The sequence below is a fragment of the Giraffa tippelskirchi genome, chromosome 1 (genome assembly GCF_054371585.1).
Source record: "Giraffa tippelskirchi isolate mGirTip1 chromosome 1, T2T-mGirTip1v1.2.pri, whole genome shotgun sequence".
NCBI lineage: Eukaryota > Metazoa > Chordata > Mammalia > Artiodactyla > Giraffidae > Giraffa > Giraffa tippelskirchi.
In genome coordinates this window covers 89021227-89048790 of record NC_137275.1, presented here as the reverse complement: position 1 = coordinate 89048790, position 27564 = coordinate 89021227, and the positions used below count along the sequence as shown (strand labels likewise).

The window sequence follows — 27564 nt, the reverse complement described above, 5'->3', positions numbered from 1 at the left end:
AAGCAGCAAGGGTAAAGCAACAAATAACACACAAGGGGATTCCTGTAAGGATAGCAGTTGATCTTTCAAAAGAAACTCTTCAAGCTAGAAGGGAATGCAGGACATACTTAAAGTGATGAAAGAGAAAAACCTACAACCCAGATCACTATACCCAGCAAAGGTCTCATTCAGATATGAAGGAGAAATCAAATGCTTTACAGACAAGCAAAAGCTGAGAGAATTCAATGGCACCAAACTAGCTCTTCAACAAATGCTAAAGGACCTTCTCTAGACAGGAAACACAGAAGAGGTTTATAAAATCGAACCCAAAACAGCAAAGTAAATGGCAATGGGATCATACTTATCAATAATTGCCTTAAATGTAAATGGGTTGAAAGACTCAACCAAAAGACAAAGACTGGCCTAATGGATACAAAACAAGACCCCTATATATGCTGTCTACAAGAGACCCACCTCAAAACAAGGGACACATACAGACTGAAAGTGAAGGGCTGGAAAAAGATATTTCCTGCAAATGGAGACCAAAAGAAAGCAGGAGTAGCAATACCCTTATCAGATAAAATAGACCTTGAAATAAAGACCATGAAAAGAGACACAGAAGGACACTACATAATGATCAAAGAATCAATCCAAGAAGAAGATATAACAATTATAACTATATAGGCACCCAACACAGGAGCACCTCAATATGTAAGGCAAATGTAACACGTATGAAAGGGGAAATTAATAGTAATAATAGTGGGAAACTTTAATACCTCATTCACACCTATAGATAGATCAACCAAACAGAAAATTAGCAAGGAAACATAAGTTTTAAATAATAAAATGGAGCAGTTAGACCTAATTGATATCTATAGGGCATTTAACCCCAAAACAATGAATTTCACCTTTTTCTCAAGCGCACGTGGAACATTCTACAGGATAGAGCACATCCTGGGCCATAAATCTAGCCCTGGTAAATTAAAAAAGAAAATTGAAAGTATTTCAAGCATCTTTTCTGATCACAATGCAGTAAGATTAGATGTCAACTACAGGAAAAAAACTAATAAAAATACAAACATATGGAGGCTAAACAACATGCTTCTGAATAACCAACAGATCATGGAAGAAATCAAAAAGGAAATCAAAATATGCAAGAAACAAATGAAAATGAAAACATGACAGCCCAAAACCTATGGGATTCAGTAAAAGCAGTGATAAGAAGAAGGTTCATAGCGATACAAGCTTACCTCAAGAAACAAGAGAAACATCAAATAAATAACCTAACTTTACACCTAAAGCAACTAGAAAAAGGAGGAATGAAGAACCCCAAAGTTAGTAGAAGGAAAGAAATCATATAAATCAGAGCAGAAATAAATGAAAAAGAAACAAAGGAGACCATAGCAGAAATCAACAAAACTAAAAGCTGGTTCTTTAAGACAATAAATAAAATAGACAAACCATTAGCCAGACTCATCATAACAAAAGGGAGAAATATCAAATCAATAAAATTAGAAGTTAAAATGGAGAAATCACAACAGACAACACAGCAATACGAAGGATCATAAGAGACTAATATCAGCAACTATATGACAATAAAATGGACAACTTGGAAGAAATGGACAACTTCTTAGAAAAGTATAACCTTCCAAAACTGAACCAGGAAGAAATAGAAAATCTTAAAAGACCCAATCACATTCATGGAAATTGAAACTGTAATCAAAAATCTTCCAGCAAACAAAAGCTCAGGACCAGATGGCTTCACAGGTGAATTCTACCAAAATTTTAGAAAAGAGCTAACAGCTATCCTACTTAAACTCTTCCAGAAAATTGCCGAGGAAGGTAAACTCCCAAACTCATTCTGTGAAGCCAGCATCACCGTAATACCAAAACCAGGCAAAGATGCCACAAAAAAAGAAAACTACAGGCCAATATCACTGATGAACATAGATGCAAAAATCCTCAACACAGTTGTAGCAAACAGAATTCCACAACATTTTAAAAAGATCATACATCATGACCAAGTGGGCTTTATACCAGGAATGCAAGGATTATTCAATATTTGCAAATCAATCAATGTGATACACCATATTAACACTACATTAACAAACTGAAAGATAAAAACCACATGATTATCTCAATAGATGCAGAGAAAGACTTTGAGAAAATTCAACATCCATTTATGATAAAAACTCTCCAGAAAGCAGGCATAGAAGGAACATACCTCAACAAAATAAAAGCCATCTATGATAAATCCACCGCAGACATTATCCTCAATGGTGAAAAATTGAAAGCATTTCCTCTAAAGTCAGGAACAAGACAAGGTTGCCCACTCTCACCACTACTATTCAACATAGTTTTGGCAGTCTTAGCCAGAGCAATCAGAGAAGAAAAAGAAATAAAACGAATCCAGATTGGAAAAGAAGAAGTAAAACTCTCACTGTTTGCAGATGACATGATCCTCTATATAGAAAACCCTAAAGACACCACCAGAAAATTACTAGAGCTAATCAGTGAATATAGTAAAGTTTCAGGACATAAAATTAAAACACAGAAATCCCTTGCATTCCTATACACTAACAGTGAGAAAACAGAAAGAGACATTAAGGAAACAATCCCATTCACCACTGCAATGAAAAGAATAAAATAATTAGGAATAAATTTACTTAAAGAAACAAAAGACCTATATATAGAAAACTATAAAACACTGATGAAAGAAATCAAAGATGACACAAATCAATGGAGAAATATGCCATGTTCATGTATTGGAAAAATTAATATAGTGAAAATGAGTATACTACCCAAAGCAATCTATAGATTCAATGCAATCCTTATCAAGCTACCAATGGTACTTTTCACAGAACTAGAAGAAATAATTTCACAATTTGTATGGAAAAACAAAAAACCTCGAATAGCTAATCTATCTTGAAAAAGAAGAATGGAGCTGGAGGAATCAACCTGCCTGACTTCAGACTATACTACAAAGCTACAGTCATCAAAACAGTATGGTACTGGCACAAAGACAGAAATATAGATCAATGGAACAAAATAGAAAGCCCAGAGATAAATCCATGCACCTATGGACACCTTATCTTTTACAAAGGAGGCAAAAACATACAATGGAGAAAAGACAATCTCTTTAACAAGTGGTGCTGGGAAAACTGGTCAACCACTTGTAAAGGAATGAAACTAGAACACTTTCTAACACCATACACAAAAATAAACTCAAAATGGATTAAAGATCTAAATGTAAGACTAGAAACTATAAAATTCCTAGAGGAAAATATAGGCAGAACATCCTCTGACATAAATCATAGCAAGATCCTCAATGGCCTACCTCCCAGTGTAATGGAAATAAAACAAACAAATGGGACCTAATTAAACTTAAAAACTTTTGCGCAATGAACGAAACTATAAGCAAGGTGAAAAGGCAGCTGTCAGAATGGGAGAATATAATAGCAAACGAAACACTGACAAAGAATTAACCTCAAAAAATATACAAGCAGCTCATGCAGCTCAATAAAAATAAATGACCCAATCAAAAAATGGGCCAAAGAACTAAACAAACATTTCTCCAAAGAAGACATACAGATGGCTAACAAACACATGAAAAATGCTCAACATCTCTCATTATCAGAGAAATGCAAATTAAATGGCCAGAATGGCCATCATCAAAAAGTCTACAAACAATAAATGCTGGAGAGGGTGTGGAGAAAAGGGAATCCTCTTACACTGTTGATGGGAATGCAAACTAGTACAGCCACTATGGAGAACAATGTGGAGATTCCTTAAAAAACTGGAAATAGAGCTGCCATACAACCCAGAAATCCCAGTGCTGGGCATACACACTGAGAAAACCAGAATTGAGAGAGACACATGTACCCCAATGTTCACTGCAGCACTGTTTACAATAGCTAGGGCGTGGAAACAACCTAATGTCCATTGGCAGACAAATGGATAAGAAAGCTGTGGTACATATACACCATGGAATATTACTCAGCTATGAAAAAGAACACATTTGAATCAGTTCTAATGAGGCGGATGAAACTGGAGCTTATTATACAGAGTGAAGTAAGCCAGAAAGAAAAACACCAATACAGTATATTAATGCATATATACAGAATTAGAAAGATGGTAATGGTGACCCGATATGCAGACAGCAAGAGATACAGATGTAAAAAACAGACCTTTGGACTCTGTGGGAGAAGACAAGGGTGGGATGATTTGAGAGAATAGCATTGAAACATGTATATTACCATATGTGAAACAGATGACCAGTCCAAGTTCGATGCATGAAACAGGGTACTCAAAGCCGGTGCACTGGGACAACCCAGAGAGATGGGATGGGGAGGAAAGTGGGAGGGGTTTTGGGATGGGGGATACATGTACACCCATGGCTGATTCATGTCAATGTATGGCAAAACCCACCACAATATTGTAAAGTAATTAGCCTCCAATTAAAAGAAATAATTTTTTTTTTTAAAAGAGAGAAACAAGCCATCTGACTTGTCTTTTATACTTAAAAAAACTACATTTATCTATTGAGCTGTGCCAGGTCTTAGTTGGGGCATGTGGGATCTAGTTCCTTACTAGGGATTGAACCCAGCCCCCCTGCAAGGGGAGCACAAAATTTTAGCCACTGGACCACCAGGGAAGTCCCTTTTTTATTTAGGGTTTTCCCCTTAGTTTTCTTCTTTCAGCAATCCGATAGGTATCCTAACTACTATGCATTGAGTTTCAAATCCAGATCAGTCTGAATCCAGAGCCCAAGCTCTTAAGCATTATAACACAACCAATTAAAATGTTTATTTATGAGGATTATCAAGGTCATTTTTGATGTAAGAATTTTTTCAGTTGATAATTTATGTCTCTAGGAATGTTGGATCAACTAACTTTGAAAAAGAAAACCAAACAGAAGAGATATATGGAAGGAAAAACTAAGCTCTACTAATTCTTTTCCTGAATTAATAGTCCCCAAATACTTTGAATTGTTAATCAAAATACCCATCATTTATAGGTTCATTTTGATAGTGATGTTGTACAGAATTTTCTTGACAAAAAATATTATCTTTTTTAAAACATGTCGTATAATGGCTTTCTTTATATGTACATCAGAAAAAATAAAAAGCTTAAATGCTACTGGCTGAGGTGTTGAAGTGGTTTGTTATTTTTTAAAAAGATGGTTTTGTAATTGTATTCATTAGAACAGGTGTGTGCATGTGCTCAGTCATGTCTGACTCTTTGTGACCCCATGGACTGAAGCCTGCTAGGCTCCTCTGTCCATGAGATTTTCCAGGCAGGAATACTGGAGTGGGTTGCCATTACCTTCTCCAGGAGATCTTCCCCATCCCTTTTCCAGGGATTGAACCCATGTTTCCTGTTTTGGCAGGCGGATTCCTTACCACTGTGCCACCTAGGAAGCCCAGTAAAACAGAATTCTACATCAAATCTAAGGTGTGATGATTATTACTATGTAAAATGTTGTCTTATTACTATGTTTCTAACAGCCACAATCTTGCTAACAGCTGGGTAAGCATAATACTGTAACCATATGACAGAAAAGAACAAATCAACAGCAATTTGTTGACCAGTATTCCAGCTTCCAGAAACAGTTAATTTCTTTGTCTAAAGTGCCTGGTTGCTTTCAGGAAAATGTTAAAAATACACCGGGAAAAGTGGACTCATTATCTACTACATCTATGTAGAGATTAGTAGTATTAGAGACTTTCTAATTAACAGTGGCCATGTTCACATAGTATTATAATTTGAGTTAGAATTTTATATAATACATAGGTCTTAGGGATGTAATTCAAGGAGGTTTTACAAATATATAAACCTCTGTGACTATCACTCTAATCAAAGTAAATATATCACCCAAGTCACTAGTGTCCCATCCTATTGAATTCACAACCCTATCTCAGAGGTAACTACTGTTTTGCTTTTTTATTACCAAAGATAAGTTTTGCCTGTTCCTTGACTTCTAAAGAATGGAACCAAACAGCACACATTTTTTTGAGGAGGACTTTTTTTGTGCAACATAATCTTTTTGAAATACATAAATGATTTTGTATATATCAATCATACTTTGTAATTGCTGAGAAGTATTCCAACATATAAATATATAAATATACCCTATTTTGTTTTCTTATTCTTCTATGATAGGTATTTGGATTTGTTCTAGTTTCCTGATATAATTAATAAATGTGCATGTGCTCAGTCATTTCTGACTCTGCAACCCCATGGACTGGAGACTGCCAGGCTCCTCTGTCCATGGAATTTCCCAGGAAAGAATCCTGAAGTGAGTTGCCATTTCCTTCTCCAGGGATCTTCCCAGTGGAGGGATTGAACCTGCCACCTGGGAAGCCTATAATGAATGAAGCTATTATAAATATTCTAATAAATCTTTTTGTGAGCTTATATTTTCATAATTTCCTACATTCTCAGCATCAGTGAGTAAGAGTTCCAATTGCACTATATTCTCAGCAACATTAAATTTATCAGTCTATTTTCATATTAGCCAACCTAGTAAATGTTTTAACTAATGACAAGTAATGATGCTAGGCATCTTTCTCATATACTGATGCCGTTCATATCTCTTCTTTTTAGAAGTACCAGTTCAAGATCAACTTTCCATTTTTTAATGGTGGTTTGTCTTTTTATTATTGAGTTACAGAAGTTCATTATATATTCTGGACACAAGTCTTTTGCCAGCTTTATATTTTGCAAATAATTTTGTTCTCTGTAATAGTGATTATACTGATGAGTAGAGATTTTAATTTTTAATAAGGCCCATTTTTATCAATTTTTCATTTAATGGTGGGGTACTTTTTCCTGTTTAGGAAATCTCTGCCTATACTAAAATCACAAAGGTTTTCTACTGGTTTTATATATAGTTCTATGATATCTTGGGTAAATTTTTGTGTGGAGGGTAGGGTAGGTGTTGATACTGTTTTCAGTATGTTAAACTATTTTTTCCTTGTGCATGTTTGTCGCTCAGTCATATCCGACTCTTTTTGATCATTATTTTTTGTTAAAAAGGCTTTCTTTTTTTCATCGGGTTGACTTGGGATCTTACATTGTGAATCTAATTCTGTTCTCTATATTTTGTTCTGTTGACCTATTAATAGTTACATGTCTTCACATCAGCATTATGTTGCTTGATAATGGTAGCTTTATAATAAGGTCTTAAAATTCGACAGTGTGTGTACGCCAACTCTATTCTTCTTTTTAAGATTTTCTTGGCTACTTTAGGATGTTTGCATTTTCATGTGAATTTAGAAATAATTTGTCAATTTATTGAGTCATAAAACTTTAGGGGATTTTTGGTGGAGCTTGCATTCAATCTACAAATCAATTTGAAAAAATTGATATCTCAACAATGTCTTCCAATTAATAAGAATGATATATCTTTCATTAATTTAGGTCTCGTATTATCAGAGGTGATTAGAAAACATCTCTCTTTTATTTTCTATAATTTATTTATTTATTTTTGCCACACCAAACAGCTTGTGGGATCCCAGTTCCCCAGTCAGGGATTGAATCTGGGCCATGGCAGTGAAAGCCCAGAATCCTAACCAGTAGCCCACCAGGGAATTCCCTAGAAAGTATCTCATGAAATAACAAATCCATGAATTCAGTTCTAGGTGTTTATCTTACACCTAACATATGGGCTTTCTAGACCTTAACTGAGTAGTCAAGTTTCTGAGCAAGGTCTCCTAGGTTGGTGATAACTTACAGTATTACCATTCAGCAATAAATTTCACATAAAAAGATTACCTCTAGGTATTTTGGAGCCTTTTTCCCTACATCCTCAGGTCAGTCTTCAGCCAAGGTCCATATTTTAGATCCCCAGTATTCTGAGAATTCTGGCCACTTTAGCTGACTTGAACTCTCATATCTGAATCTGAAGCTCAACAAGACTGGTACTCAATTTGGATTCAACAACCCTGTGCGCTAGAGCAATAGATTGTTTCCAGGCAGAAGCCAGGGTGGTTGCAATAATTACTTCAAAGTTTACAGTGTTGCACTGCTGCTGCTGCTGCTAAGTCGCTTCAGTTGTGTCTGACTCTGTGCGACCCCACAGACGGCAGCCCACCAGGCTCCCCCGTCCCTGGGATTCTCCAGGCAAGAATACTGGAGTGGGTTGCCATTTCCTTCTCCAATGCATGAAAGTGAAAAGTGAAAGTGAAGTCGCTGAGTCGCGTCCGACTCTTCGCGACTCCATGGACTGCAGCCTACCAGGCTCCTCCGTTCATGAGATTTTCCATGCAAGAGGACTGGAGTGGGTTGCCATTGCCTTCTCTGACAGTGTTGCACTGCCTATTGTTTAGTGCCAAAAATAGCTGCTGCATATATTTTTATCTAGTTTTATGGATTTTTCCTTTTGTAAGAAGGCAAATCAAGTACCAGTTATTGTCAAGACTGAAAGTGGAAATTCATAAATGTTTTGCCATGGCACTCTGATCCCCATATTTTTGGGATTCTTATGGAGGCTTCATCACCTAGGCATGATAGACCATTAATTCCATTTCTGGCCCCTATCCTCTCTTTAGAGAATGGGGCATGAGGATAAAAATTCCAATCTTCTAATCATCTCTTGGTCTTTCTGGTGACTAGTTCCTATCCAAGAACCCACCAAAACTCAGCTCATTAGAACAAAAGATATTGTTATCACTCAGGGAATTCCAAAGGATTTAGGAACTCTGTCAGGGACCAGGGTCAAAGACCACATACTAGAACAATGACATAATGACTGACATCATTCTTCAGTCCATTTTTATTATTGATGTTTTCGTCAGATTTCATTTTATGAAGGTTTTCCCTCAATTGGCATTAAAGTCAAAGATCTTCTCTGATTACTCCCCTATGTTCATGTTTCCGTAAAAGAACTCCTATTTCTGGGCAGAAACAGTATTGGAGCAATAATTAAAATGCTTTTTCTCTCATCTCTTACTTCTCAAGAGAAGGAAGAATTGAAATATAGCTCTTAATGTGCTCCATATTTGGACCCTTTTGGCATAAAGTTAGAAGCTTCTTCTTAACCCAAACTGTACTAAAAATATAATAAATGATCATATTAGTCCCTATTGCTTGTGAAGCATACAGGTGACTGTAAATAAATTGATTTTAAAGTAAACTTCATCAAATTACAAACGTGTAGTGGAGAAGCATATTCCTGTCTCACAAAGAGGGAGGGTGGCATTGTGCTGAGCAGATTTTCTACAAGGAAAGTCTCATGTAATTAAGGTGACTCTGGCCCTTTAACTTTTAACATGCTTCCCTAATTAAGCTTTCAAGGCCTTGAACTATAATATCTGGCCACAGCAGCTAGAAATTGATTTATACTGGAAGAACATTGGAGCTTCTGACTTCTCTGTTAGGGAATTTTATTTAGCTTTTTGGTTATTTGTCTCTTTTTTTTGCCCCAGAAGGAGGGTGGAAAAGAAATGATATAAATATTTGCATATGTTCTAAGAAGAGCTTTCACTATTTCAGTCTTCTTTTTTAGACTTTATGTAATTGTACTCAGTCATTATTCTGTGAATGTAGAACTATAGCTATTTAATGGTATAAGCATTTACAAAATCATAAATAATGCACAGAAAATTTGGAGTTATCTTATCTTATAAAATTAAAATAATGCAGTGGATACTTGCTTACATGATAAGAAATTTTATTTCAGCCCAAATCCTCATGTAATTTACTATTACTATGATTTGGGTTGTTATAACATTTCTAGAATTAATGTTTAAGTATTCACCTAATAATAGGTGGAAATGATCATCAGATGCAATTCTGGTTTTAGATGCACTAAATAACCACAGATGGTCACCATGGGTACAGGACCTGTATGGCCTGTTCCACTGGAATATTATTTTTTCCCCATTTTAAAAAGAGTTTGCAAGAATTATATAAGTCAGAGACATGTCTGCTTTTTTAAGGAGTTGAAGACTAGCCTGCACAGTCTTGACTCTGCTGCAGACCACCTCCTTGCACACGGTACCTCATGTTTAAATGTGAGACTTGCCTTTCTTTGTCCGGGTCCTGGCATGTAGTGGCCCCATGAGACAAGGAGCCCTCTCTCCCACTCTTTTGCCAGCACTGCATTTTTCTTCTGTCACACCCTCCCCCACCCGCCCTTGGTCCCAGCAGTTGTAACAAACCACAGGTGTTACAAACTGTAAATTGGAATTGGATGTTGGATTAAAAAAAAAAGCACAAAAACTCATGATAATTACACAGCTGTTTTAAATTGTGGTTAAGTGGCCGAAAACTGCCAAGAAACCCCACCCACATTCATTACTGTCTAAACGAAAAGGACGTGTATACAGTGATTATGAGGTTTCGTGTGAATCCCCCGAGCCATAAAGCAGACTTTCCTAATTGTCAGCTGGACTGTGCAGGGCTTGTTTAAAATAATTAGAGTGCAGCAGCAGCTTCAGCAGCAAATCTCGTTTTCCTTTTTTTTTTTTCTCTCCAAACCTCAGTGCAGGTTTTTATATCAGACACTATCAGCTTCCTGTTCATTTTGACACTATCATTCTGCCAGTGTGGAAAATGGGGAAGGAGCGGGGGCGGGGAAGAATTATCCTTAATGTACACAAATAATGCAGCCCCCAAAGTCAGGAAGATCCAGCCCCTTGTGTGAGATGGATGGAAACAATTCAGCAAACAAATCTAAACTGGGAGGAAAAAAATGTGATTCTCTTATTTTTTTCAAGAGGGATAGCTGAAATCTTTCTTAATTTCCGCTTATTCCAATGACAGAATTGTAATTTATCATTTAGCTGTAATTTGACATATGTTCACACCTTTGCCATTTCCAATTTCCTCCTTCATTCTAATTGTCTGCTCCACTCGCCTGTCATGCGCTCCTCTTGGGATTAATTCGAGCTGTCTGTCTGCACCAGGCTACCAGCACACTTGGGGCTGCGGAGAGCGTGACAGTGTCAATGTGCACACAGTTTATCTAAGGCATTACCCAGCCATCACACTCCCGGAGCCTCTTTTCCCTCACTGTTTACTGTTTATTCCACTTTGCATTTGTGACTTTTCCGTGTTTTATTAGACTCTAATTATGCTCTTGGCTGTCAGCTGTAAAGAGAGAAAATGTTACGTTAATTACAGTGGAGGGGGAGGTGCTTGGGATCGGTAATAAATGGACCGGTAGATGTCTCCCTCTATCTCGAAAATCCATGCATGATTTAAATACTCTCGTAGTTCCACTTTGGTGGGAGTCCTTGATAGATACCTCTACTCAAACACAAATACGCAGATGTTCAAGCTAATGTGCCTTTTGTCTGCAAAACCATTTTCCCCCATTTAAAAATTCTCATCTAAGACTAGGTACATTGGCATTAGTAAGACAGAAACGTCAGCTTTCAAATAACCAAGGGTTTTCAAAGGTCAGCTGTTAATCCATGGATGGTGTCAAAACAAGCAACTTAGAGAGGGCTGATGGTGGAGACATATCCAGTGAGCATCGACAGTTAGCTTTTTAGAGGTAGAAGTTTTGGTCCATTGGAAGCTGTTAATTTCTCCTACCTAAGGGCATCTCAACCCATTAAAATCCAGCAATAATTTATGCATTTGACATCATTTTTTTTTTTTGGTCTTTTTCAGAAAAAATTCTTCTTGTTTCCAGCCTATCTAAACCATAATAATACAAGTTTTCTGTTCTCATGCTGAATAGATTTTCACTGTAGCTAAAACTTCCTGGTAATATGAACCTGAGGAAATATATCTTCCCCTTACTGGTTTAGTCCATTAGGATGGACAGTAATTCCTTGAATTAGTTGCATCATTCCCCCAAAGGTCTGAAAGAGTGAATGTGATGCCTTTGAATATCTAATTTTCTATAAAGATAGACTTACATGTTTTTTTCTTGTTTCAGAATTTCCTCAGTCACACTACAGGTAATTATGAGAGAGGATATTCAGTACCTTAGATTTTTCTTCTTTCTCTCATAATCCCAGCAATTAAAGTTCTGCTAATTACAGTTTTTTTTTTTTTTTTTAAGCTTTAGACTCATAACTTCCATTCTATATACTGTTAAAACATTGTGTAATGTAATTCTATGGTCATTATGTCAGATATTCTCAGCTTGTGAAATGACTATTTCTTCAAGTAAACACATTAATTCATATGGCTAACTTAGGATTTTTTATGAAAAAGTAACAAGTCATGGGTGAAGAAAGTAATGGTCTATAAAACATATTTAAATACAAAAGTTGTGAAATATAGTCCAGACTTTTTTTAAAAAAGTTAAAAAAATAACAGGCCACAAATTTCTGACATTAACCTAAACTACCTGAACTATACTCATTATATACTAAAATGATTATCTGAGAATATTAACATCTCTTGTCTTTTTTAAGGCAACTTTTTGATGTTTCATTTTTATTCTTCCATCCTCACTCTAGCATAAATCAAAAATAGTGAAGTCTAAAAAAAAAAAATAGTGAAGTCTAAATCAAGTTTTTAAAATATCATGCAAATAGAATATAGTCTATTATGATCAGAATTTCAGCAACTAGAATTTTCCAGTATTTAATGTTTTTTGCTAACTATATTTAAGAACTAAAAGTTCAAGAATAAGGGGGTAGATGTGAAAAAATGAAGCCAGCAAGTGAGGAATGACTCAGAGGACAAATGCAAGTGAAGGGCAAAAATCATCAGATTAGCTACTATAAATGCAGTATTTAACCAAATAATCAAACAATGTTACATAACATTTGAAGTCTGCTTTCAAGAATTTTTTAGACTATAAATGTCCTCTTCTGGAAAAGGAAATTGCAGTCTACACCGGTATTCTTGTCTGGGAAATCCTAAGGACAGAGGAACCGTGATGGGTTACAATCCATAGGGTCACAAAAGAGTTGGACACGACTGAGCGACTAAACAGCAATGCTTTCTTTATTTGCTAGGTATGTTTTATTTTCTGAAAACAGTGCAAGACCTTAATTATCACATGCCTGTATTCCTGCAGCATATTTCCAGCTGGCCTTTTTGTCAAAGGTGGAATCTCTCAGTACATGTTGTTTGTGATTCCCTGATGAATCTAGCTCAGATATTATTTTTATTTACTGGTACCTGCTTTAGCTCTTTTACTGGCTTTCAAGGTCATCCATAATTTGATCTTGCTCTGCATATGCATAACTATTTTCCACTACTCCAGGATAAGTAGATGCCATTCTCATTATTAATAGATTGATTGGTTCATTCATTTATTCATGTTTGTTCAACAGGTGATAGTATTGTGCATAAAGCTGTGAACAAAACAGAAGCAATTTCTACTTTGAGTTGACTAGCTTGTTCTTTGTATTGATTCCCAAGCGATTATTACTTCTGCCTCTATGCTCTTGCTTGTAATATTATATTTTCCCCTTTCCCATGTACTTCTACCAGCTCTGCAAATCCAACCTGTTCTTGAAGCTACAGATCAATTCTAATCTTCCTAATGAAGCCTTTCTAACTCACACTGTGCCAGAAAATTGAATTTTTAATTACCGGTTATTTTATACATTTTAAAGTCTTCCTGATTTTTTTTTTCAAATTTACCAAGTCAAGGCCTGTTTCTTCTGTATCCTCCAATGGCTTAAAGCAGTATTTCTTGGAAAAGACCGTGCATCCCAATCATTTGTAGAACTCTTGAATAATCCACATGCTCCGAGTTATTGTACCTTAGGGATTAGGACCCCTGATGTTTATTTAAAACTGTCATTCACCTGATTAAGAGTCACTGCCCCAACCAACACTGGACACAGTACATGTTGGTTAACAGATAAACTGATCTGGGCACTAACGATGGTCCATCTACCTGGACTTAACCAAGTTCATTCACTTTGCATGTGTCTTTCTTTACACATTTACTATGTAAACATGATAAAAGACTTAGGAATATTTGTCTGAAAGATGATAACATTCTGTAATGTCATAGTCATTGTGTTGTTTTTATTTAAATGTTTGGATAAAGCTGATCATGCCCATTCTTAGTCTCTCAGTCATGTCTGGCTCTTTGAGACCCCATGGACTGTGGCCCGCCAGGCTTCTCTGTCCATGGAATTTTTCAGATGAGAAATACTGGAGTACATTGCCATTTCCTCCTCCAGAGGATCTTCCCGACCCAGGGATCAAACCTGTATCTCTTGCGTCTCCTGTATTGGCAGGCAGATTCTTTACCACTGAACCACCTTCATGTGTGCGTGCTTGCTAAGTTGCTTCAGTCATGTCTGACTCTGCAACCCTATGGACTGTTGCCTGCCTGGCTTCTCTGTCCATGGGATTTTCCAGGCAAGAATACCGGAGTGGGTTGCCAAGCCATCTTCTTAGGGATCTTCTGGAAATTCAAAAATTGATCACAGATGACTTTAAAATTGTATTAAATGATGAGAGGAAAACTACAAAGAAATTTAATATTTATTTTATACAGAACAAATTTTCATGAGAAATTATGCAGTGAAAGAATAAAAGAAACAGCATAAATAGGCAATAGGAGGTTATAAATGTCATTACCAAATTAAAAAATATCAAGATATTTAATGGAAAACAGGAGATGGAGAAAATAGTTATTTCTTAATGCCTTGTAGTTGAAAGACTTCCTAGCAGAATATGTGGTTTTATTCTGATCAATTGTGGTTGAAGTAATTTGCTCTGCAAAGTAAAGTTACAGGCATTTGAAATTATGACTAAGTGGCCAAATAAGCAATTCAATAACCCATTAAGAAGGTATATGGTAAGGTGCCTGCACATTTGAGTGGGTGTGACTGTGAAAGGGAACATTAATGCATATCAATCTCAAAAGACTGTAATAGGAAAAGATCAGGAGAGCTTACCCAAAAACTACAAGATCTAAACATAAATAGGATTGCAGATCCTGCTGGTAACAAAAATTAAACCAAAACTAACTTGAAATATATGATGTCTTTCATTAATTTGAGTTCTTTCAGGACATAGGAGAGGATGTGTTGCTACGAATCTGCTTTCCTCCATCTGTATTTAGTGAGAAAAAGGAGATTACGGACACACAAAGAGAAAAATTAAAAATTCATTTGGTTATGCCACATTGGCTTGTTACAGATCAACATCCCTAGTAAGAATTAATAAAAACTAAAAAGTAAAAGTTGAACAAAACTTTAAAAACAATATCTTTTTAAAGTCATCATTACAGAAAAAAAGAAAAAAGAATGTATAACAAGTAAGACAAAGAGAAAACAAATGAGTTAACTTTCAACATACCAGGTAGAGCAATCAGTATGAAGTTAATTAATAATTTTTAAAAGAACTGGAAAAAACTGCACTTCCCAGGCTGAAACTAGCTTGTTGCCTGCTTGTTTTGTTTTTTTTTTTTAATAAATTTATTTATTTTAGTTGGGGGCTAATTACTTTACAATATTGTAGTAGTTTTTTGCCATACATTGACGTGAATCAGCCATGGGTTTACACGTGTTCCCGTTCCTGGACCCCCCTCCCACCTCCCTCCCCATCCCATCTGTCGGGTCATCCCATTGCCCCAGCCCTGAGCATTTGTCTCACGCATCGAACATAGAATGGTGTTCTGTTTCACATATGATAATATACATGTTTCAATGCTATTGTCCCAGAACGTCCCACCCTCACCTTCTCCCTCAGAGTCCATAAGACTGTTCTATGCATCTGTGTCTCTTATTCTGTCTCGCATATAGGGTTATCGTTACCATCTTTCAAATTCCATATATATGCATTAGTATACTGTATTGGTGTTTTTCTTTCTGGCTTACTTCACTGTGTATAATGGGCTCCAGTTTCATCCATCTCAATAGAACTGATTCAAATGTATTCTTTTTAATGGCTGAGTAATATTCCATTGTGTATATGTACCACAGCTTCCTTATCCATTCGTCTGCTGATGGACATCTAGGTTGCTCCCATGTCCTGGCTATTGTAAACAGTGCTGTGATGAACATTGGGGTACACGCGTCTCTTTCAATTCTTTTTATTGGAACATAATCATGGTCATTCATCTAGGTATTTTCTATAGCAGCTTTCCACTACAATAGCAGAGTTGAGTAACTGTGACACATACTGGATATAACCTGCAAGGTCTACTGTATTTACACTCTGATTTTTTACAGAAAAAATTTACTGACCTCTGTTCTTAAAGACAGAGATTATCAAACTAGATTTAAGAAAATACAGCACTTAAAAACTCTATCAATGACCCTAAATATAATTACGTATATTGTATATTATATAAATATATAGGAAGACTGAAAGTGAAAAGATGGAAAAATATATCATACAAACACTATCTGGAAGAAAGCTAGTGGAGCTATATAAATATCAGACAAAGTAGTCCTTAAGGTGAGAAGCATTACTTGATATAAAAATGGATATTTCATAATAATAAAGGAAAAAGTAGAAGAGGAAACAATATTTATCAATTTTTATGCACCTAATAGTAATATTAGTGGTAGCAGCTAATAGTAATAGTAACTGATAGAATTAAACAGGGACACTTTATAAACACTCCTTTTTAACATTTCCATTATTAACTGACAGAACAATATTTCTATTAGTAAGTAAGTGAGAAAGGAAGAATTGAACCTCACAATTACAAACCACCTAACTGATGCTTGCTATCTATCTACCAACCTACCTACCTATTCACTTCCAACCGCAGAACAGACATTGTTTCCAAGTGCATGTGGGGCATTTACCAAAATTTGCCATACACTGTGAAACAGAGCAAGTTGTAACAATATAAAAGAATAAAATTAGAATGTGTTTTCTGTAGTAGAATTAATCAAAAAATCAATAGCAAAGAGAGCATAAGAATATTGCTAACTCTTAAAATTAAGCAACAAACTTGCACATCACCCATGGATCAAAGAAGAAATAAAAATGTAAATTAGAAACTAATTTGAGCTGACTGATAATGAAAATATGACTTATCAAAACTAGTGTATGTGTACTTATATTGTGTCTATTTTGCTATAATAATAAAATTTTATAAAAGAAAAAGACTAAAATAAAAATTCTAAAATTATTCAACTCAAGCAGTTAGAAAACAACAGCAGATTAAACACAAAGGTAGTAGAAAGGAGGAAATGACAATAATAGTGAAAATTAATAATGTAGAAGGAAAATAATACAAAGAAAATGAAGACAGCCTAAACTATTTCTGTGAAAATGTTCATAAAACTGATAAATTTGTTTAGCCTGACCAAGAAAGTAGAGGGAGAAAAAAATTACTCTGTCAGAAATGAAAAAGAGGACACCACTAAGACATTAACTATCATTATTAAAATGATGATAACAGCAAGTTGGAAAGAACTTTATTCCATAGAAGTGGAAAACTTAGATAAAATTAACAAAATCTCTCCCCTAAAAAAAAGCTGTGACAATATACCAAAACTGACACAAGAAGAATTGAAAAAATGAAAGCAATGGTCCGGTATCTATTAAATTAGTTGGATCTCTAAATAAAATCCTTCTTCCAAGAAAATTTGACTGTGTTTATTTCAATAATGAATTATGCAAATAATTTTAGATGAAGTAACAATCATATATGAACTATACCAGAGGAAAGCAAAGAAGAGGCAATTTTCAATTCATTTTATAAGGTCAGTAAATTTTTACAAGAATGGAAAAAACAAATACACCAATATTCTTAAGTCCCTTAAAAAAAGAGCAAAGCAAATCCAGAAAAAAAAACAAAAAAAACCCCCATCATAACCAAGTTGGATTTATTCTATGAATGCAAAATTGGGTAATCATTAACCAATCAATGTAATGTATCACATTAATAGAATAAAGGAGAAAAATCATATGACTCTTTCAAAAGTTCCAGAAAAAACAGTTATCACAAAAACTATTCCTAAATGAGGAATAAGGAAAATTCTCCTTTAGATTAAATGGTACCAAAAAAATACTTAGAGTTAGATTTACATCTGAAATAAAAAGTAGGGTAAATATAACTGTTATCACCACTTCTGTTTAAATATGTACTTAAGACAGTAGCCAGTGCAACATATTATGAAAAACAATAAGAATGCAAAAGGAAGAACAAAAGTGTCTTCTCCAGATGGCATTATATACCTGCAGAAAATCCTTCAATATCTATGGAGAAACTATTGGAATTAATACCTACACTTAAGAAAACAAAATTCACTGTTTCTGTACATTTCTGTAAGTAGTCTACAAATACTTGTAAATTAAAATTAAGAAAATTGTTATTATTTGTGATAACCTCAAAAACCATTGAGTAGGCAACTTCCTTGGAGTCCAGTGGTTAAGACTTCACCTTCCAATGCAGGGAGTGTGGGTTTGATCTCTGGTTGGGGAGCTCCCACGTGCCTCCCAGCCAAAAAACCAAACACCATAAAACAGAAGCAATAGTGTAACAAATTCAGTAAAGACTTTAAAAATGATCCCCATCAAAATTTTTATTTTTATTTTAAAAACCCATTGAATACCTAATAATAAATCTCACAAAATTTGTGCAAAAAGAGTATATGGAAAAATAAAAATATTTTTGAAAGATTAAGGAAAGCCTTAATATGAGAAAGGCTTACTGGTAGCTCAGCTGGTAAAGAATCTGCTTGCGGATCATCCCACTGCCCCGGCCCTGAGCCCTTGTCACATGCATCGAACATGGAATGGTGCTCTGTTTCACATATGACAATACACCCGGAGGGATGGGATGGGGAGGGAGGTGGGTGGGGGGTCCAGGAAGGGGAACACATGTAAACCCATGGCTGATTCTTGTCAATGTATGGCAAAAACTATTGCAATGTTGTAAAGTAATTAGCCCCCAACTAAAATAAATAAATTTATTAAAAAAAAAAAAAAAAAGATTTACTATTCAGACTTTGCAAAAATTATGTTTAAGAATGCCAATGGCCATTTACTTGTTTACCATTTTTATTTATCTGACTTTGGATTAAAAATTAACTCATTTTAAAAAAAAAAAAAAAAAAAAAAGAATCTGCTTGCAATGCAGGAGACCCCGGTTTCATTCCTGGGTCAGGAAGACCCCCTGAAGAAGGGATTGGCTACCCATTCCAATATTCTTAGGTTTCCCTGGTGGCTCAGTTGGTAAAGAATCTGGCTGCAAGGTGGGAGACCCGGGTTCCATCCCTGGGTTGGGAATATCCCCTGGAGAAGAAAATGGCAACCCACTCCAGTATTCTTGCCTGGAGAGTCCCCATGGACAGAGGAGCCTGGCATATTATGAATAGAACTGTCAGTTTTTTCCAGATTGATCCATAAATGTAATAGCAATGGAAATTTCAGAAGTTTTATTTTGTAGAAATTGACAAGATTCTAAAATTTAATACAAATAGTCAAGAATAGCCAAACTTGAAGCAGAACAAAGTTTTAACACTCACACTACAAGATTGTAAGAATTGTTATTAAGCCTAGTTATAAAGACAATGTAGATATGGGTAGAAATATAAATAGGCCACTGACATAGACTAGAGAGTCCAGAAATAAACCAAAGCATATAAAGCCACTTGACTCATGACAAGACAGTGCTTTAGAGCAATAGGGAAAAGACTGCCTATTCAATAAATGATGCTGGTTCATTTGGATATCTCTTTCAGAAAATAGTAACCTCTCTCACATCATAAACTCCCTAATGTGAGCCCCAAGGGAGCTCAGGATGTGAAAAACACAGGATACAGGACCAGGATAGCTGAGATGCATATGAAAGGAGTGATTTCAATGACCCCAGACAATTGCATCTTCCCATACACAGAAAAATGCTAAATTCCTTAACTTGGGATATCTGGTTTTCTTTAATTAGCAATAGTCTTTTGATATTCAGACTCAGTTCAGTTCAGTCGCTCAGTAGTTTCTGACTTTGCAACCCCATGGACTGCAGCATGCCAGGCTTCCCTGTCTATCACCAACTCCGGGAGCTTACTCAAACTCATGTCCATCGAGTTGGTGATGCCATCCAACCATCTCATCGTCTGTCATCCCCTGCTCCTCCCGCCTTCCATCTTTCCCAGCATCAGGGTTTTTTCAAATGAGTCAGTTCTTCGCATCAGGTGGCCAAAGAATTGGAGTTTCAGCTTCAACATCAGTCCTTCCAATGAATATTCAGGACTGATTTCCTTTTGGATTGACTGGTTGGATCTCCTTGCAGTCCAAGGGACTCTCAAGAGTCTTCTCCAACACCACAGCTCAAAAGCATCAATTCTTCGTCGCTCAGCTTTCTTTATAGTCCAACTCTCACATCCATACATGATTACTGGAAAAACCATAGCTTTGTCTAGACAGATCTTTGTTGATAAAGTAATGTTTCTACTTTTAATATGCTGTCTAGGTTGCTCTTTCTTCCAAGGAGCAAGGATCTTTTAATTTTATGGCTGCAGTCACCATCTGCAGTGATTTTGGAGGCCCCCAAAATAGTCTGTCACTGTTTCCATTGTTTCCCCATCTATTTGCCATGAAGTGATGGGACCGGATGCCATGATCTTCATTTTTTGAATGTTGAGTTTTAAGCCAACTTTTTCACTTTCTTCTTTCACTTTCATCAAGAGGCTCTTTAGTTCTTCTTCACTTTCTGCCATAAGGGTGGTGTCATCTGCGTATCTGAGGTTATTGATATTTCTCCTGGCAATCTTGATTCCAGCTTGTACTTCATCAGGCCTGGCATTTCACATGATGTACTCTGCATACAAGTTAAATAAGCAGGGTGACAATATACAGCCTTGACATTCTCCTTTCCCAATTTGGAATCAGTCTGTTGTCCCATGTACAGTTCCAACTGTTGCTTCTTGACCTGCATACAGATTTCTCAGGAGGAGATATTCAGACTACCTGCCCTTTGTTGCAAAACTTCTATATAACCTGGCTGTTCCCTTTGCCTCCTCAGAGCAGTTCTCTCAGGGTTGCTTGAGTTGCTGTCTCCCGGGCTTGAAGTCCTAAAAATTCCCAGTATTAAAACATAACTCTCATAAAAAACCCTCCAAATTCTAGATGGGTTATATTATGAATATAATTATTATTATTAAATTATTTTTAATTGATACAGCATAAAACATTAGAAAATTACAAATGGAATGTATTTAAGGCTTTGGTATAGATGACTATTTCTTAAACAGGAAACAGTTATTTCTAAGCATTAAGGAAAAGATTGATAATTTAAATATTTTAAAATTAAGATTCCTGTTTAGTTAAAGTTAATATAAAGAGAGTGATAAATGGCAGTGATGCAGAACATATTTGCAACATATGTAACTAACAAATTGTGTATTTGTAGAATATATAAAGATTAGAGTCAAGTCATTAGGTTACACCTGGTGTTTCTCTTTTTTAGGGCTTCCCTGATAGCTCAGTTGGTAAAGAATCCACCTGCAATGCAGGAGAGCCCGGTCTGATTCCTGGGCCAGGAAGATCTGCTGGAGAAGGGATAGGCTACCCACTCCAGTATTATTGGGCTTCCCTGGTGGCTCAGCTGGTAAAGAATCCACTGGCAATGCGGGAGACCTGGGTTTGATCCCTGGGTTGGGAAGATTCCCTGGAGAAGGGAAAGGCTACCCACTCCAGTATTCTGGCCTGGAGAATTCCATGGACTGTATAGTCCATGAGATTGCAAAGAGTCAGACACAACTGAGCAACTTTCACTTTTTCACTTTCATAAAGAACTCCTAAAAATCAATAAGAAAATTATCCCCAGACAACCAAATAAAAAACTTGGCAAAAATGCATCAAAAAGTGTTTAGGGAAATGCAAATTAAAATCAGAATTAGAGACTATTATACATATATCAGAATGGCCAATGAATTAGTCTAACAACACCATACACTGGCAAAGATGTAGCATACTTGGGACTGTCATACATTGTTGTGGGGGGTTACATTTGTAGTACCACTATGGAGATCAATGCAGTAGTACCTACAAATCTGAATACTCTGGCTCAGCATTTCCATTCCTGGGTATACACCTATCAGACAAGTGCATGTCTGCATCCCAAAGCACATATATGAAAATATTTATAAATTGTATTATTTATAATAGTCAAAAGTGGGAGAAAAATGATGGCCAAAAATAAAATGGGTAAACAAACTGTGCTATTTTCACATAATGGACTACTATAAGGCTATGGAAATAAATAATATTGCTACACCAACAATATTGATGAATCTCAGACTATTACTGTGAAGAAAGACAGTGCTAAGTCATGTCCAACTCTTGGTGATCCCATGAACTGTAGCCTGCCAGGGTCCTATGTCCATGGGATTCTCCAGGCAAGAATATTGGGGTGGATTGCCATTTCCTTCTCCAGGGGAACTTCCCGACTCAGAAATTGAACCCAGGTCTCACGTATTGCAGGCAGATGCTTCTAACTGAGCTATGTGGGAAACCTGTGAAGAAAAGCCAGACACAAAATAGTATGTATTATATAACTCCATTATATAAATTTTCAAAACAGGCACAACTAATAACATCAAAAACCGATTAATGCCATTAGACACTAGTATGGGCAGTGTAGATCTGAGTGGAACAGGCACATTGGAGTGACTGAGATTTTTGTATTTTTTATTTATTAACATAGAAGGTTATAATAGTTTACTTTGTGAAGACTCATCAGTCTGTGAATTCTCTTTGTCTTCTTTAGCCAGTGTTATGGACTGATCTCTGTTCCCCTTAATTCATATGTTGATGCCCCAACTCCCAACTTGGTGGTAAACTTAGGAGCATAATTAGGTTAGATGGAGCTCCTGTTCTGTGGGATTAATCCCTTACAGAAAGACACAAGCGAGGAAATTTTATGAGAGGACACAGAGAGAAGGTGGCCACGTGAAAGTCAGGGAGAAAGTTCTCACCAGGAACATAATGAGTTGGCACCTTGATCTTGGACCTCTCAGTCCAAAGACCAATGAGAAAATTTTGTTGTTGTTGTTTAAGCCATCCCATCTACAGTATTTTGTTATGGCAATCTGAACAGACTCAGACAGCCCAGAAGCTCCAGGAAGAGAAATACTATATTTTTAAATCTTGCATCTCCTGTTTGTAGCACTCTGCCTGTCTAAAAGTAGTCTTACAAGAGATATTTAAACACTTACTTCCTTTCAACATGCCCTTTCAGTGAGAGTGAAAATCTCACATCCTTTCTTTAATTTGTCTTGCAAAAATGAAACCATGCTATCTACTCTATAGAAAAATTACAACGAGTAACACTGAATCTACTTCTTCAAATATACCACCTTACAGTTTCACTATACCCTCTTGCTATTGCTCCCACCCTCCACTCTTTTGGATAATTTACCACCGGTTTACAATTCTTTATAGAATGACTCAGCTCACCTTCCAAAATCAGTATTGCAACTCAGGTAAACATATCAGAATTTAAATCTCAACTGAAAAATATATGTTCCCAGAGCTGTGTATATAATATACCTTCTTCTGTGGACCAAAAGGTATTATCTGGGATACATTATATAATGCAGGTGATATATAAAGATAATAGCATATATGATCATGGATTATTGGGAAATTCAATCCCATGTTTTCTGAGTCATTCTATGATTGATAATAAACAATAATCTGTATGCTTTTGGTTTTAACTCAATGGCTATGAAATAATGCAAATATTTCTAAATCTTTCATTCACTAACTTTCTTTTTTTTAGGTTTTTGCTCCCTTCTCAGTCTTTCTTGATTACTTGCTTTTAGCCACTTTTGAATAGTGCTGCTAAAAAATGTATACTCAAATATGGCCTGTATTTATAACACTCATTTTATTTCTTTCAAAACCATCACTGTACTCCCAAAAAAGAGAAAAAAGGGGGAAACTACCCAAAGCAAAGCATCGATTCTTTTTATATGAACATGAATCTTGAAATGCAAGGACTTCAAGTATAATATTTATAATACAGTGCTTTTCTTTTATGTAGCTCTTTGCTTTCCAAATAGCATCACATACTTTATCTCTTTGTATCTGCATGTGTATTTTATTAGTATATTTTTGATGTGGCATATAAAAGCATAAACATTTTCTTTTACCTATTCTTTGAAATGACTGTGTTTAATTCTGTTTTCCAGTCTTACATCTATATCCTGATCAGTTATCTGTTATTTGATCTTTCAAACAATACATTTCAAAATTACATGTGAAAGAGTCACTGTAAATAAAGTGTGCCCTTCTCCTGAGTTATTTCATACTTCACTTTGTGTCTTAATTGCATGTTTTATTCTTTCTGACATTTTTTCACAATAGCATTAATTCTATTTTTAAAATAATCACGGTATGTCTATTCTAAACAGCCTTAATTAATTAACACCTTATTGATCACAGCTAATTCTTTATCCTCTGTTGCCAACTAGTTTAAAGTCCTCTCGCATTTGACCATCTTAAATTGTGAATTTTCAATATCTTTTACACTTTGATCTTCCAAACATCTTACTCTTGAGAAGCAACCTCATATGGACTGATTTCGCATCTGTCCTTTTTTTTTTTCCACCACATTTTGACCTTTGGCAAGATTTTACCCTGAAACGTCATATCTCCTTTGAGCAGCATTGACAATCTCTGCTACAAGATTGAATCTCCTCCACAATGATTTCAATTGCTGCCTTTCAATTGTTTGGGCTTACTGTTCCATAAAGCAATAAAAAAACTCTCCACAGAGATATCCCACAACCAGTTGGTAGAAGGCAAACATAATTAATGGATAAAAGACAAAGGATTAAAGTTGTTTTATAGTACTGTATGTGTCTAAGAAAAAGTCCTCCTTTCTTTTTGCTAAACCATCATCAATAAGCATGTATTGCACATCCTAATAAAAATGTTGATTGATAAGCTCATTGCAGTCTGTTTACGAGTTTAGTGTATAGATTATTCCTAAAAATTATATAAAATATAGTATCCAATTTTTAAATTCCCATTATATTTTCTTTATTTCTCATCACTCTAAACTAGTTTTTTAAATTGATTGTAGATATTAAAAGTTTGCATTTATTTTATTCTTAAGAATTCTTTCTTGACAACATCCGTGTGATTCTGTTCTTCCAGTAGTTACTAATAATGGACTTGGCATCAATATTTATAAATTAATTTCTGTATTATTCAGTACTCTGCTGTTAACTTGGGCCACTGTTTTCTATTTGAAACTCTGTTGTTTAATATATACAGACTAGAAGGCGTCTTGGACTTTCTTTGCCCCTTATTTTCACATCGGATCTTATATAGCAAATCAGAATAACCCTGAAAAGTCCAGGACAGGAGGGTGGAAAAAACATGGCAATGCAGACAAAGAAAGTGCAGTTGGCTTATAATAGGCTGTGGATGTACCATAGATTCAAATAGAGACACAAAGTCCAGAGTCTATGTGATCATGTTTGGATTTTCAGTTAGATCAGTGATTTAACCATTAGAAGCACTTTGGCTGCAAATGACAAAAATCTTAATCTAATTTAGCTTTTTTTAAAAAAATGCTGACATAAATACACTGTTACTGGCTTCAGGATTGTATTGAACCAGGGGTTCAAACAATGTCTCCAATTACCTCAAAAACTCCCTCAGGAGAAAGAGAAACTTTTCAGAGAGCTGAGACTAATATGTCCCTCTGAGGGTCCGGCCTGAGTCATGGGCCTGTTTCTGAAACAAGTGCAGTGCCTGAGGCGTGAATAGTGTAGGGTCAGCCCCACCCCACCTGTGTGTAAAGTCCTCCTTCACAAGGAACAAGTGGCTCTGTTAGCTGAAGAGGGTACAGGCAGTAGGCAGGGAAAACCAATAGATATGCAGTAGCTGGCCAAATACCAGATGGTTATAACTAAACAGTGGGCTTCCTGGATGGCTCAGTGGTAAAGAATCCGCCTGCCAATGGAGGAGACACAAGTTCGATCCCTGGGTCAGGGTGATCCCCTGGAGAAGGAAATGACAACTCACTCCAGTATTCTTGCCTGGGAAATCCCATGGACAAAGGAGCCTGGAAGGCTACAGCCCATGAGGTTGCAAAGATTTGGACACAGCTTAGAGACTAAACAACAACAACAAGACTAAATAACCAGAGGAAGTAGGAACTGATCCTATAAACATATATAATTATTATTGGGAGGCAGGGACAAAGAAACCCTGGCTAAGAAGGGTCAGAGCCTAGATGGGAAGGAAGGCTTTGTTGATAGCTCCAGAACCCAAGTCAGAGAGGTTGACTAATAAGAGTCGGCACCACAGCAGAAGTGTGTACAGCGAACCTGGAAACAGGCTGTGAGTTGACAATGATAATGAACCAGTGTCTTTGGAGGCATGGGCTCCACATATACTTCTCCCTCAAAGCCTGAATTGATATATAGAAGTTAAGATAGAGTGTGGGTGGAATTAAAGTCACAGGCCAAGCAAGTAGGAAGTGGGGGGCGATTCTTAGAATGGATGAACAGTCACAAACCTTCTCATAGCATGTATCTCCAATCATATAAGCAAAATATTATAATTTTCCTCAAAACAAATTTCATCATTCTTTTTCTTTTACCAGCTGGTGTTTGATATGGAGGAATTTGTTCTAGACTAGTCCACATGTCTCCACCTAGTTAAGAAGGCTATATTCTTGCAATGACTATTAAACTTTATTTTCACACCGTGTTTATTCATTACTTCCTCATGTTCCTGTTTTTCTAGGGAACATAAGTTATGCCAGCTCTACTGATTATTATTGCCTTGAGGCTTATGAAGCTGATCTAGGTTAAGCACCCAGCACAGAGCTCAGCTCCCAGTAAACACACATTTCAATTTTTTTTACATAGGAAACAGTGACAAAATAACACAACCTGTAATTTTTCACACCATAGCTGAGACAGTGCCTGAATTACCATATATTGAGCAGGAATAACACAAACACAGAGTCTCAGCTGAAAGAAAAATTCTGATAAATGGATGGGTCACTGCATCTGAGTTATTTATTTTCATGAGTTCATAAATGAGGGAAGCTGATCCTTGGGGGACATGTCTCAGAGGAAGAGAGGATGAGAGACAGAAGAATTGGGAATGACAGGATGGAGGCTTTCCTCAACTGGGCCTTAGAGTCCAGGCCTAAGCCTATGGTAGAAGAGAAAATAGTTTAAATAAGACTTGTTCATAAGGAGCTCCATGAGACTTAAGTACAGACTATGCTAAGAACCGACTCATTGGAAAAGACTGATTCTGGGAAAGATTGAGGGCAGGAGAAGGAGGGAGCAACAGAGATGAGATGGTTGGATGTCATCACCGACTTAATGGACATGGGTTCAGGGAAACTCTGGAAGACAGTGAAGGACAGGGAAGCCTGGCGTGCTATAGTCATGGGGTTGCAAGGAGTTGGACACAACTTAGTGACTGAACAATAGCAACAAATACTATTTGTAGGGCCAAGCTTATAAAATTGCAACACAGACCTGGAGACATGTGCTTTCTATAGACTTCTCAAGATGTGTGCTTTGGCTGAAATTGAAGGACAATTTGTCCATTTGAAGATGTTGCAATTTGGGGAGTACAAGGAGACCAAGTTCAAAGGCAGTGCTACTCAAAGTGTGGTCTACATTTGGTCCCAGTCCATGCACAGAGAGTGAAAGCAGGCATTCGGAAACTTTGATAGTAATTTGACATTACTGTGACATT

At 36.2% G+C, this 27564-nt stretch overlaps 1 long non-coding RNA gene across 1 annotated transcript in view; it reads left to right on the top strand.

The window, feature by feature from the left end:
* Positions 1-27564, top strand: part of LOC145530335 (uncharacterized) — a 143202-nt gene that overhangs the window by 22815 nt on the left and 92823 nt on the right. The window lies entirely within an intron of this gene.